The 12,532-nt window shown below is 37.0% G+C and overlaps 1 long non-coding RNA gene across 1 annotated transcript; it reads right to left on the bottom strand.

The window, feature by feature from the left end:
• Positions 1-3,258: 3,258 nt before the first annotated feature.
• On the bottom strand, positions 3,259-5,818 carry LOC136568671 (uncharacterized). The gene is made up of 3 exons (XR_010785272.1): positions 5,776-5,818; positions 4,801-4,877; positions 3,259-3,307 (listed from the first exon to the last, which is right to left on the bottom strand). It is a non-coding gene; the product is annotated as an uncharacterized lncRNA (long non-coding RNA).
• Positions 5,819-12,532: the final 6,714 nt, after the last annotated feature.

Genomic DNA, 12,532 nt, shown 5'->3' with positions numbered 1-12,532 from the left:
CATGATAAAAAAAAAGCCAAACAAGCTTGAAGGGAAGAAACCTTTACAATCCATCCCAGGTTTCACTCACATTTCCTACTAAGCATACAACAAAGAACAGATCACTCTTACAAGTAGGATCACTGCAGAAAGAACATTTTCAGTGGACCAATAAAGAAGCTGCCCTGGTAAAAAGTGGATTGGCTGCATTTATAGCATACTGAAGTTTATACCAGCAGCTTAATGCAAATTTCTGTCCCTAATGGTTGTACTTAAACGAATTTTACTAGGAAGATATGGAGCATAACTCAGCTCCAGCTGCTGCTAAGAGAAAGAAAAAATATTTCTGCAAGAAATGCAGAAATAATAAGAATGAAAACAAAGAACAATGATACTTATTTTTTTCCAAAATAATAGCATTAAGGTATTTTATAAACCTACTACAGCAAGACATCTTACATTCTGAAATTTCTTCAACTTTGGAACTGAGTTGCAAAAACCTACAGGTATTTCCTAATCTTAAACATAAATATTTGCTCAATAACATGATTTGACTTTCATTGGACTATCGTACAATCCTGTTGATGCTAAATAGATATCTATTCCTACTGAAGCTGCTTCCAAATTAGGAGGAATGACCTCATCCAGAAGTATTAAAACTGCTATCTGTATGTTATATATTTTATACTTAAATTAATTTTTAAAAAGCTCAGCTGGCTGTCTTAATTAGCTAATCACACACCTGCTTGGTTTAGGTTTCAAGCTGGAAATCTGTAAACATGACAAGTGTTAAATTCTGCAGGCAATGCTGCTCAAGTACAAGGATAGTCCTGTGTGAGCAGCTGCTCCACAGGGGCTTGTCTGACTGTAAGACTGCTTCCACTTGCAAATTTTCGTGGCTGGGGTAATATACAACAAAAGAAATCAACCTGCAACAGAAATATCTGGAAATGAGAATTTCAAATATCTTATTAATGTAAACTGTTGACCTCAGATGACAGTTTTGTTTCTAGGGGGAGGGGTATGTCTATGTTTTAATATACAGTATCTCTTAGTTATGTCTAAGACTGTAACTAACTGGAAGGAGAATTTTATTTGCCTTTTTTTTTTCTTTTTTGTGAGAGGTGATTTTTCAGACAACAAAGTTTGTCAGCTTCAAGACAAAGACAATCTCCTATAAATGCACACTTAAAAAAAAAAAAACTTCTGCACAAAATCCCTGTTCTTTCTAAGGCAACAGTCAGAAAACGAACATGGCACACCTTACTGCTAGATCAGGCCTCCAAGTATTTGCAAATAGGAATATGAGACATTGCTGCCTTTCCCTCAGTTCAGTGGGACTTCTCAAACACTTCCAAAAATCATAGTGCTATTCAAGCTGACAAAGAATTCCAAAGCCTTATTTCTCTTTAGTGAAAGTCAATAACTGCAGTGTATATTATCATACTGAATGATATTAACCCTTGTGGTACCTAGACACATGAAATTGACTATTTGCCTTAGTTTTATGATTGTTGGTCAATCTACCAAAAAATCCAAAAACCAAACCAAAACACACGAAAAAACCCAACAAATCAACAACTTTCCAGGGGCAAATGTTCAAAAAACTAAAGAATTTAGAATGGACTCACTGTAAACAAATAATTAAGCACAACTTTTTTAGATTGAAGAATACTTGAAAGCAGGTGAGGGGTTGTTCATGCATATTTTCTGTTCCTTACTTTAGAAGAAGAAAAACTAGTTTCAGAACGAATAGTCTAGTGAAACAACTAAAAAATCCTTGCAGCAAACTTAACATTTATTTTCATCTTTTTCGATTCACCAACAGAGTTTCATGACCAATTTCAAAAGAAAATATTTCAGGAAGACAATTTTTGTGTGTTTCCTGCAATTTTCTACAAAAACAGTCTCTAAAGAATAGTTGAAACTTGTTGGTATTCACCAGCAAATTAAGCAACCTTAGAAATGTGTAGACCACTACAAGAAAGAAGATCTTAAGTATAAGTATGTTTGTTACTATAAGATTTCACTTGAAACATGAGGAGATTTAAACCTTTTCCTCTTCATTAGATCTGAAATGCAAGCATGTTGCTTTTCAAATGAATCTGCAGATGGGTGCACCACTAAAAATTCCTGTCTGGAGCTGCTATGAAATACAAGCAGACTGTAGGAAAGATTTTATTAATTTTATGCTCTTGGATGAGTAAGAGACATTTCAAGTGTTAAAGCAGAGTAGCCATTAAGATTACAGTTGAGACATGATTAATTTTCCCCTTGCTGTCACCTGTGCTAGTCTGTCACCTTTCCCTCTGACCTATTTCTATTCTCATTTCCTCAGCACTCTGTGGACCAAATTTGTATTGGTGACATCAGTGATGCTGAGATCAGAAATTGGCTCCTTGCCTCTGTTTTTCCCTTGCCTTCCCTTTAATTTCCCTTTCCCTGTGCTTTTCTTCAAAGATGCTTTGCTGCAGCTCTCAGTGCTTTGCAGGTATCCTTGACTACAGCTGACATTCCCATTCTCTGGCCAGCTGGAGCAGGTCTGGATATAATCCAGATCAAAAGCAGGTGGCTAATCAGCAAACGAGCAACTTGTTGGCACACAACAGAAGTGACTAAGTCACTACTGGGTTCCCTCTTTTCAGTCTTAAATTTGGCCAAAAAGTAGTTATGGGTGGTGGATCTTGAAGAAAGTGGATTGTGAATCATACTGCAAAAACATCCCCAAACCCCACAACCACAAAATGGCTCTTTTGGACTGAACAGTCACAGACACCAGCCAGCATCCAGCTAGCAGGCAAGCCAGCAAGGCCTAATACAGCAGCACACTTGCAATGTGCTTTGTGAAGAGGGCACCAAAATAACTTTGTAATGCAAAAATCTATGATTGGAAGGATAGCAGAACTTCTATGGTATTAGAAAAAAAACTGCAAAGTATTTTAGCAAACCTTTGAAGATATTAATTGCACAATAGTATAACTGTTGCATGAGATATCTAATATATAACCAATCTAGCATAGGTTCTAGGAGCAAACAAAGCTGCCATGTGCACAGTGATTTGAACATGTTTACAAACCCTGCTTGTATTTGAAATCAAAGTACATCCTCCTACAAACACTTCCACCTCATGAAGTTACTCAGCAAATCGTTACAAGGGTAAGATAAGTCACTATTTATTTTCACTATCTCTTTTTGGACAGCTTGTTTTCTAAAGAATTTTTACTAAAGAAAACCCAAATTTAAAACTACAAGTATTTAAACCTACCTGTCAAAATTCTTGTTGACCGTGGTTATTTTACAGAATGCCTTCAAAATATCCCTCTTCTTCCTATCAAATAATTAATGCAAATTATCGAGCTGAAAGAGGAAATTCACTCTATCAACATGAATTCAACATTTCTGCCACCTAGATCATTGGATAAAAAGTTGACCTCTATGTACTGTCCTTGTGTCTACCACTAATTTATTCTTTCTTTCAGGGAAATTGCATGCTGTCTTTGTGCTTTCAAAGTGGAGATTATCTAACTTTCAAGAATTTAGGTGTTTGGCCAAATTACATTTTCAGCGCAAGAATATTATTCTCCACAGTGTAATTGTAGATGTAAGGAACTACTGGGGGAGAAAATGCACCATCATGGCATGCTTAGCTAGAAACTCTACCATCACGTGTTAACATGGCTCCATATGCCAGGAGTACATATGAAGAAGGCCAGTATAAGGGATCTGAACAGGAGTATCAATACAGTCTACTCAGTTTAGCTTCCAATGCAATTTAATACCACTTTCTTTAAGCCAAGGTACAAAAAAAACCCAGTGAAAGTAGTATTTGTCAGGACAAGAAAATATGGTAGCTATGTGCAGCATAGTTCCAGAATGCTTTGGCAGCAAATAATTTGCTGTTATCTGAGTTAAAAATAAAAGAATTTCCAAAGAGGAACAAACCCAGATTAACACATGTACTTTCAGAAACAAAGTAGGAAAGGTTCAATCTATGACCTTTCAAGTCATCTACGCTAACACCTTTGCCAATTTTTTTGCCAATTTGAAACCAATGCTTTGATTTTCCAGAGGGCCTGTGGCAAAGCCTGACCATTAAATAAAATCTTCAACATAACTGCAGACCTCCACTCCTAAACTGATGTGCAGGTTGTATGGTCTGTTGCATTGCTTGTGGTAGCTATCACAATCACAGTCCTTGTAACAGATTTTCTACTCACCAGTGTCTGCTAATAGCCAGGCTGTTTCTTGAGTAAAATTACACAACAACATAATCCTTGAAATGAATAAGCTATGCCTGGTAAAAAGCACTTTCATAATGACTGAAATTTGAGATCTCTGAAGGTGGATTGCCTTAACCCTCAATTCAGCCTCTCCACAATTGCAGCAGCATTAACGCACTTGTTTCTTAAATTGTTATAACACTCCTTTAACCATAACAAAAAATAATAGCAGATTTGAGCCACAGTAGCACAATAAAAATATTACTTGTTTACAATCTCTACTAAGTCTTCTTTATCCCTAAGATCATCCTCTAACCAACTACAATCATAATTGCTTCTGTGTGAAGTTGCTTATACAGGGTGTTCCAAGTACGCCTATCAGATGAAACAAAGCATAGAAGTTAGTTTTGAAGTTATACGCTAGCTACCTGAAAAACCTGCACCAGCCATGAGGAGGCAAAAGAACTGGCCCAGTCAAATGTGCTTCCCACTAACTGCCAGGAACCTCCATTTTACATTCCTTGGCCTGAATATTTTCCCATAATTTAGTTTTAACTTGGTTTGTTTCTTATTCTCATTTTGACTTTTCTCTTACTCCTACCTTCTCTTGTGCTTCCTCAGCTCCTCTCTCATGCAAGAAAAAGGCCATTTTTCTTCTAGGCAGACCGTGTACTCCAGCTAGGAACACAGACACAATTAATCAAGTTTCATGTGTATTTAAAGGCAGACTTACAAAAAAACAAATAAACAAACAAACAAAAATATGGACAAACCCCCACAAAACAAATGAAAAAACCCATCCACTCTAACCCACAGGAAATAGGTATAGGAAAAAGAATAGGAATGTAGAAGGACCAATATTTTGGGGGATCCTTCATTCTTCAAAGCAGCCAAAATTTTGCATGTTTAATGGGTGATGTATAGGAATCAAGGAATAGCAATGGATACATCAATGATGCTAATAATGGAGCCTCATCCCTAGACTTGCCAGAATAACACAGTTTCACATCCTGTCAATGTTCTCTGTGGATGCTGACTATGTAGCAATGAAACCCAGTGTATTTGAGTTATTCTCCAACAGTCCACAAGTTTTTGATAGCTGGGCTGGAATGACAACTGCTGCTATTGCCCTTACTCATGCATAAGGGTCCAACTCCTTTATTTAGAAATTCTATGCTGTGACAAACACAAGCCAGGCCAATGTTGCAGGCCATTTCCCCAGGCAACAAGACTAGCTAGAAGTCTGCCCAACTAGCCAATCAGTTTCTAAGAGGACAATTTCTATTTAACTTTTGGGGTGGTTTCTGAATTTAGCATGCTGCTAGTGTATTTAAGGGTTAACCTTCCAGTTTGGATGTGCCCTGTGCAAGGATTTGTGCCACACCTTTGCTCTCAGGGGTTCTTCTGGAAAGCCCTCCCTCCATGCAGTGGCTTCAGAAACAGACATGCCTGTGCAACCTTTATTTAGATTGCTCTGTACATAGCTCTTTCTAAAATGCAGCCTGTTCAGTCTCAAGTGAAAAAAAATAGCTTTTGGCCCAGGCAAAGTAGGAAGCAATTCAGAAGAGCAAACTACCTGCTTTATTTGGGATAAGACCGAAATAATCAGTTGTTTCAGCAACCTATGCAACCTGAAGAGTTGGTTTTGCTTGCTACTTGCATAATCTTGGCTTCTGAGGAAAGAGCTGGAGAGATGCAAGGCAGCAGCAGAAGCAAACAGGATTAACAAAAGCACCAAGTTTTTTTCTTCTCCTGGTTGTCCTACACCATGGCAGAAGTAGCAAACTTAGTCTCTTGCAAGTCCTCCTGAACAGGCAGGGCAATGGCTGAATGTAGTGGGAGTGATGTGGGAAGAGTTGCTGAAAGAGGGAAGAGACATAACTCTTATCGTTACTTCAAAACAATTTTCCTGTTTCAAGAACCATTATCTCCTCTTTTACAAAAAAGACAATTTACGATAATAAATTAATAATAACAACAACAACAACAACAACAACAATAATAATAATAATAATAATTATTATTATTATTATTATTATTATTATTATTATTATTATTATTTTCTAATTATAAAAAATAGCTTGGTTTGTTTACAGTGGTGCAGGATAATGAATGCTTTGCAAGAGATTTCCATGTGGTCCATACCTGTTTCAGTCCTTACACAACTGCATCTCCAACTAAACTGTTGCTAGCTTGGGGATTATTTTATCATTATATCCTTTACATCTAGGGCTATAATATTTTGTAACTGATTATATTTGTTTCCTTGTCCCTGGGATTTTCTTACACAGCACTCCAGTAATGGTTTCCAGTTACCTTTTAAATGTCACTTTATTTGGTCAGTGGAGGGATGGTTGTCTTACTACTCTTAGTCTGCTTGCATCTATCCACTCACAAATTTGTTGTCTTCCTTGTTAATTATTCTGAATGCACACAGTCTTAGAAGAGGTTCAGTAGTTCACCAGCAGAATTCAGGTTTTCTGTGTTTTTTGAAAGACTCCTGAGAAAGTTTAATACAATTATGAATCTGTGCTGCTTACCACACATACTAACATTCCTGAACCTAAATGTCAACATACACTTATACCCAGGCATAACACACTGACAGCCTGCTTTGCTCGATAATTTATTCACAATACTGGACCTGGTGAAAAGGCAGATGGCAGTCAGGGGCAAAAAGTATACAGCCATTGTCCTTAGTGATATTGTTAGCACATATTAGAATCCATGAAGGCAATAGTGAGGCAGAGGATTGTACCCCTGACACACTGAGAAAAATCAATTTGCCCTGCTAAATAAGAAGTAAATACAATGGGCCAATAAATAATACAGGAAACAATTGACAAAATTATAAGCCCTATGGACAATATAATATTAACAACAATGTATCAATCTAGTTTCATCATACAGAATATTAATATCAAGCCCTTTGTAACTAAGGCCTGATATTTACTTAGCTTATTGGCCTCCCTGGAATGGAATCATTCTGCTTTCCAAACTTCTAATCAGAGATTACTCAATTAAATGCATCCCTTTACATTTACTGAAATTAGCAAGTGCACTAGAGTTAAACCCCTATTAGACAAACACCTCTCCAGTACAAATCCACAGTTGCATGATGGGTTATTTTCCTTGATATTTTCATCTTTTATCCTGAAAGAATTAACTCTGAGGTATTAACTTTATCTACTTTCTTCCAGGTACTACTAGGTTATGATTTAGTTGAATATTTCTCCTTATTGTCAAATATTAATATTCTTCAAGAACTCTTATGTCATTTAAGACACTTTATAACACCTCTATAACTAGATAGGTAACAAGAGATGACAACTTTTTGCCAGATTCCCACTCTCTGCTGCAGGGATTAACCTGACAGCTGTTTTGCTCTATTTTGTTATTACTCTGAGCATGTCATTCTATACAAATCTTATAGTGGAAAAAGTCCTCATTAATTTTGCAGAAAAGTCCCAGATATTTTCAGTAAGTTGCAAATTTTCAGAAATTCAGAATGGCTGGTTAACTGCATGCGTTTTATACACTCTAGAGGAAGTGAAAGTTGGAAAAAAAATTTGTTTCGTGACAATTGATAACAGAAATATTTGAAAACCATTGATAAGTTCTGTGCTACAAGCTTCTAACTCCTCTGAGTATCTTCTTATCAGAAACAGATTTTAACACTGTTTAAAAGCAGTACCCAATTCTGCTTCTTTAGTTACAAAAAGCATTAAAAAATAAAGTTTATAGCCCTAACTTTTTTCATTAGTAAGAGTTTTTCATTTAAAAAGAATTCTGATTATTCTTTATTTTAGGAAAATAATTGAAAACCATGAGGCTAGATAGATCTATATTTGAGACAGAGGCTTTGAGACTGATGAAGGCTTTTAAACATCCTAAAAAAAAAAAAAAAGTCTTGTGTGGACAAGAACACAATGTTTTGATTGTGATAACAGTCTCACACATACATTATATTCCACCTGAGTATTAAAGAGTGCATGGCAAAGGATACAGGGCTCTGACTCATAAGCATTGCAGCACACTATTGCAGCACTTAGACATTACTAACACACCATTCTGCTCCTACCAGCCAGGACAATGGAGTGTCCCAAGATGTAAAGTCTCTTCAACTGGCTAAATTTTCTCTTCATGGAAAGCACAGGGTGACTTTGTGAAGTTGGGACTGACAGTCTCCATATCCCTAGACATCAACAAAGCCCCACAGCAAAAGCCACTGCATGGTTTTGGCTTAAGAAGCAGTGCCATACCCACACTTCAGCTATCACAGGTTAAACTGGAACATCACTATCAAACATAGACCCGGTAGTTTAATCTCCACAAACATTTAAGAATCTAATAGACCAATTCCAGGAATATGTTTTATTATTTATGGGAGAGGAAGCCTACCCAAGGGGGAGTGTCCTATTAAAATATTTTATTTCAAACCACTAAAATTTCTGTCAGAGCTGTAATGAGAGAAGCGCTATTTGAGCCTAGTAGAATCTTGAAGAGTTTAGTAATTTTTCATAGGAGATCTCTAGCAAAGCCGGTGAGAATAATCTTTGCTAAGCCTCAAAATTTCATCTACTGACAGACATTTTTTTCTGTGTTTATACATAAGTCTCCAAAAGTATAAAGATTTTTCCAAGGTATGACGACAGTACACAACTACAGCTGTTCTGAGAACTTTCTTTGCCAGAGGCTAACTACCTCCTAGCTGTCTCAGCTAACATACCTTTTATTGCACATGACAAACTGGACAGTAAGTATCACCATCACTATCCTATCCAGAGCTGTCAAGCACATGATTGCGAGCTAACTCAAGTACATTACACAGCTAGATTAAAATATCATGCATTAAAACAATGCTTTTTAACTGCCATTAAGTTTAACATGCACAGGTCACTGAACTGAAGATGGCAAAGGCCAAACAGCCTCTAGCTCTCAGACAGACAGCAGGCAAAGCTGCTGCAACAATGAACACAACACTCTTGCAAGCTAAGTAGCAGAATTTATATGGAATAAAGTAGGAAACACGTAAAGAGGCTGAAAAACAATGATTTAGAAATCATTGGGATTTCTAAAAGGAACACAGATATCTTCGTAACACAGAAATGTTTCTGGCTAAGCTAGACCATGTGAACTTACAATTTCTTCACAGTTATTAATCCCTTATATGATATCCTGTTTATGACTGGATGATTTTTTCTGGAATCACCTTTTTGTTGGATTAAAAGTTGCCTTCACCTATCACATTTCTTATGAAGAATGAAGTTCTCTGGAACATGTCAAAAACATAGTCTGAAGCAGCATTACTTTGCCAAAATGCAATGGGTTGGTTCATATCATAGAATCATAAAATGGCCTGGGTTGAAATGAGCCTTAAAAATTATCTAATTCCAACTCTTCCCATGGGCAGCAACAACCTTCACTAGACCAGGTTGCTCAGAGTCCCATCCAAATTCACCTTGAACACTTCCAGTGAAGGGACATCAACAGCTACTGCAGGCAACCTGTTCTAATGCCTCACTATGTTCACAAGAAGGAATTTCTTCCTAGTAGCTAATCTAAACCTCCTGTCTTTCAGTTGGAAACCATTCCCCCTTTCACCTGTCCTTGTAAAAAGTCTTTCTACATCTTTCTTGCAGGCTCCCTTCAGGTACTGGAAGGCTGCAATGAGGTCATTTCAAAGCCTTCTCTTCTCTAGGCTGAACAAACACAATCCTCTCAGCCTTTCCTAACAGAAGAGGCGCTCCATCCCTCTATCAGCTTAGTGGCCTCCTCTGGACTCACTCCAACAGGTCCATGTCATTCCTGTGCTGGGACCCCAGAGCTGATGCAGCACTGCAGGTGGGGTCTCACCAGAGCAGAGCAGAGGGGGAGAGCTTCTTCCTGCTAACCACACTACTTTGCATACAGGCCAGTACACATTTGGCCTTCTGGGATGTAGGGTCATGTCCAGCACACCAATTAACTTTACCAGTCAAAATTAAGCTGATTTATCTGAATTTCTGTGTTAAAAGTGGTAATATGAATAGTTGTGTAAGCAGACTGCTAGAAGCAGTGAGCAATGTAAAAAACAGTTGCAGAAAGCTGACATTTGCTTCTTCCATTAGCATTACTGAATGGCCTGTCCTGTGCACCATCTCCTGATGAATGATTTATTTTGGCTTCAAGATCAGTTGTTCAAAGCTAAACAGAAACAAACTATTATTATATCCTAACCAGAGTGTGAACATTAATTTAGAAAGAGTCTGCATATTGACAAGACCAGCTGAAAACAAAACTTGACATCTTAAATTGCATACCTTTCTTCTTGAGTAGCTGTTTTTCATGTTCATGCAGCTGATTTAGTAAGGAAGAAGTATAAACAGAAAATAAAAATATCTCCAGAGTCCTACTTACTTATAGCAGTTAGCAATTAGCTCATAGGGGACCACAGACAGAACACCCTTAAGAACACCCTCAAGGCTTTATCTTGTCATTACTCTGCAAGCTGAGTAGCAGCAAAGATGGCTCCAATTTATCCAGGTGTTTGATAGCCTCTAGAAAAACTTACTCATCCCAGATATACTATATGCCTTTGGTACTTCTGATCAAATTGTGTAACTGAGCAGCTAGCAGTCATTCATCTGGGAAAACTCTGTTATTGTACACAACAAAATTGCCCTTGCACACTGAGAACACATTTAACAAAATACCGAAACAATTCTCTCTTAGTAGACCATTTCCCTCCCCATTTTACTGTTGTTTTCCTTTATCATCATACTCACCAGGCTGATTTTTGATAAAATACATTTCTGAGATACGAAGGCTAATGAGACATTCCAGGACTTGTCTCAGATGTTACACCTTTAGGTAGGAGAGAGTCTTACAATATTCTGCTAATTCATGCAGTGCACTGATTTATAAAATTTACCAGTAAGTTCTAAACATATTCAGTTGTTATTGCATTATGTGAAAACAGGTACCATGACTTAGAAGTTACAAACATATCCTACTGCTCGAGAATTAGAAAAAAAAATATATTGATACAACCTGTGACTTGGTTGTGGATTCACAATCTCGTAATCTGAAAACTACACATGAAACAGGACCTAGAAAAATACTGTGAAAACAAAAAATCTCTACAGTTTCTCTTCAGAGAATGAGAATTAGAGTTTCTTTTTCTGTCTGTGCCATTTTTTTTTCCTAGTTGCCAGGACAAGAATATCCCCTTTCATATGATGAAGTTAAGTATGACAAAAAACACATTTTAGGGAGGATGAAAGTCCTGTTAACAGCAGTTAGCTTTACTTAGATTCCACTGTCTTAAACATGGTTGCATCTGGGCAAAACCAAAGTCTGTAGTTCAAGAAGAGAAAGTACTCATAATTGGTTCTCATACATTGTTTAAATGGTGACCAGTAGCTTATAAAAATGAGTATTTTTAAATAGTGTAATTTCACCTTGTAGTCACTGTCTGTAACACTGGCATAAACAGCACTGATTAAGGAAAAGAAATTCTGGAAGAAAAAGCAAATTAAAAAAAATAGGTAACTGTAAAGAAGGAAGGAGAAAAGGATAAACACTTATGAGAGAAAAAGAGAGGAACACAACTCAAATTTGATTGGAGGAAAGAAAATGGAAGAGAAAAAACCAAACTTTGGGAAATTCTACTAATTGAACAGTCATAAGATTTTCCTGGTGTGTAGATGTGGTTTATACAGAATTTTCAGGGCAAGTCATGCTTTTCAAAGGCCCACAATATTCACTGCCTAGACAGTTTTCCTTTCTAACCTAACAGCATATTCCAAATCAGAACATATATTACATGTATGTAATATATGCCATTCTTTGAACAGTGGCTTGACTTGAGCCTTATTTGAAGAAAAACCTCATTGTCCTCCATACTTGTTTTCCACTTGGATTAAACTGCATCACCATAGTCTTTGCAATCATACAGCAAAGAAATTATTTTTCACAATCTAGTACATTCAAAATTTTAAAGTGGTAATTTTCTTCATGTATTCTGACACTGCCCTGTAATTAGCATGATTCTAAAAAGGAACACCAGAGTAAGTTAATAATGATAGATTCTACCTGCCTCTTGTACTTAAGAGGCAAACTCACAGAATGTTTAAAGATGGGTAAATTCACATTTGCCATAGGAGCACTACTAACCACAGGAAGAACAGCAAAACAGATTCTCTAAGAAATCAGGCTTCAGTTCAGAATTCTGGGTTTCCTCCACTGAACAAAAGACATCTGACCGCATCCAGCAGGCTGTTTAACAGGCCAGGAAGAGCCAGAACCAGAAAACAAATCATCTTACTACAGGCAGACAAGAAGATAACGGG

This window comes from Molothrus aeneus, chromosome Z (assembly GCF_037042795.1).
Source record: "Molothrus aeneus isolate 106 chromosome Z, BPBGC_Maene_1.0, whole genome shotgun sequence".
Classification (NCBI taxonomy): domain Eukaryota; kingdom Metazoa; phylum Chordata; class Aves; order Passeriformes; family Icteridae; genus Molothrus; species Molothrus aeneus.
This window is presented reverse-complemented; position numbering and strand designations above follow the sequence as displayed.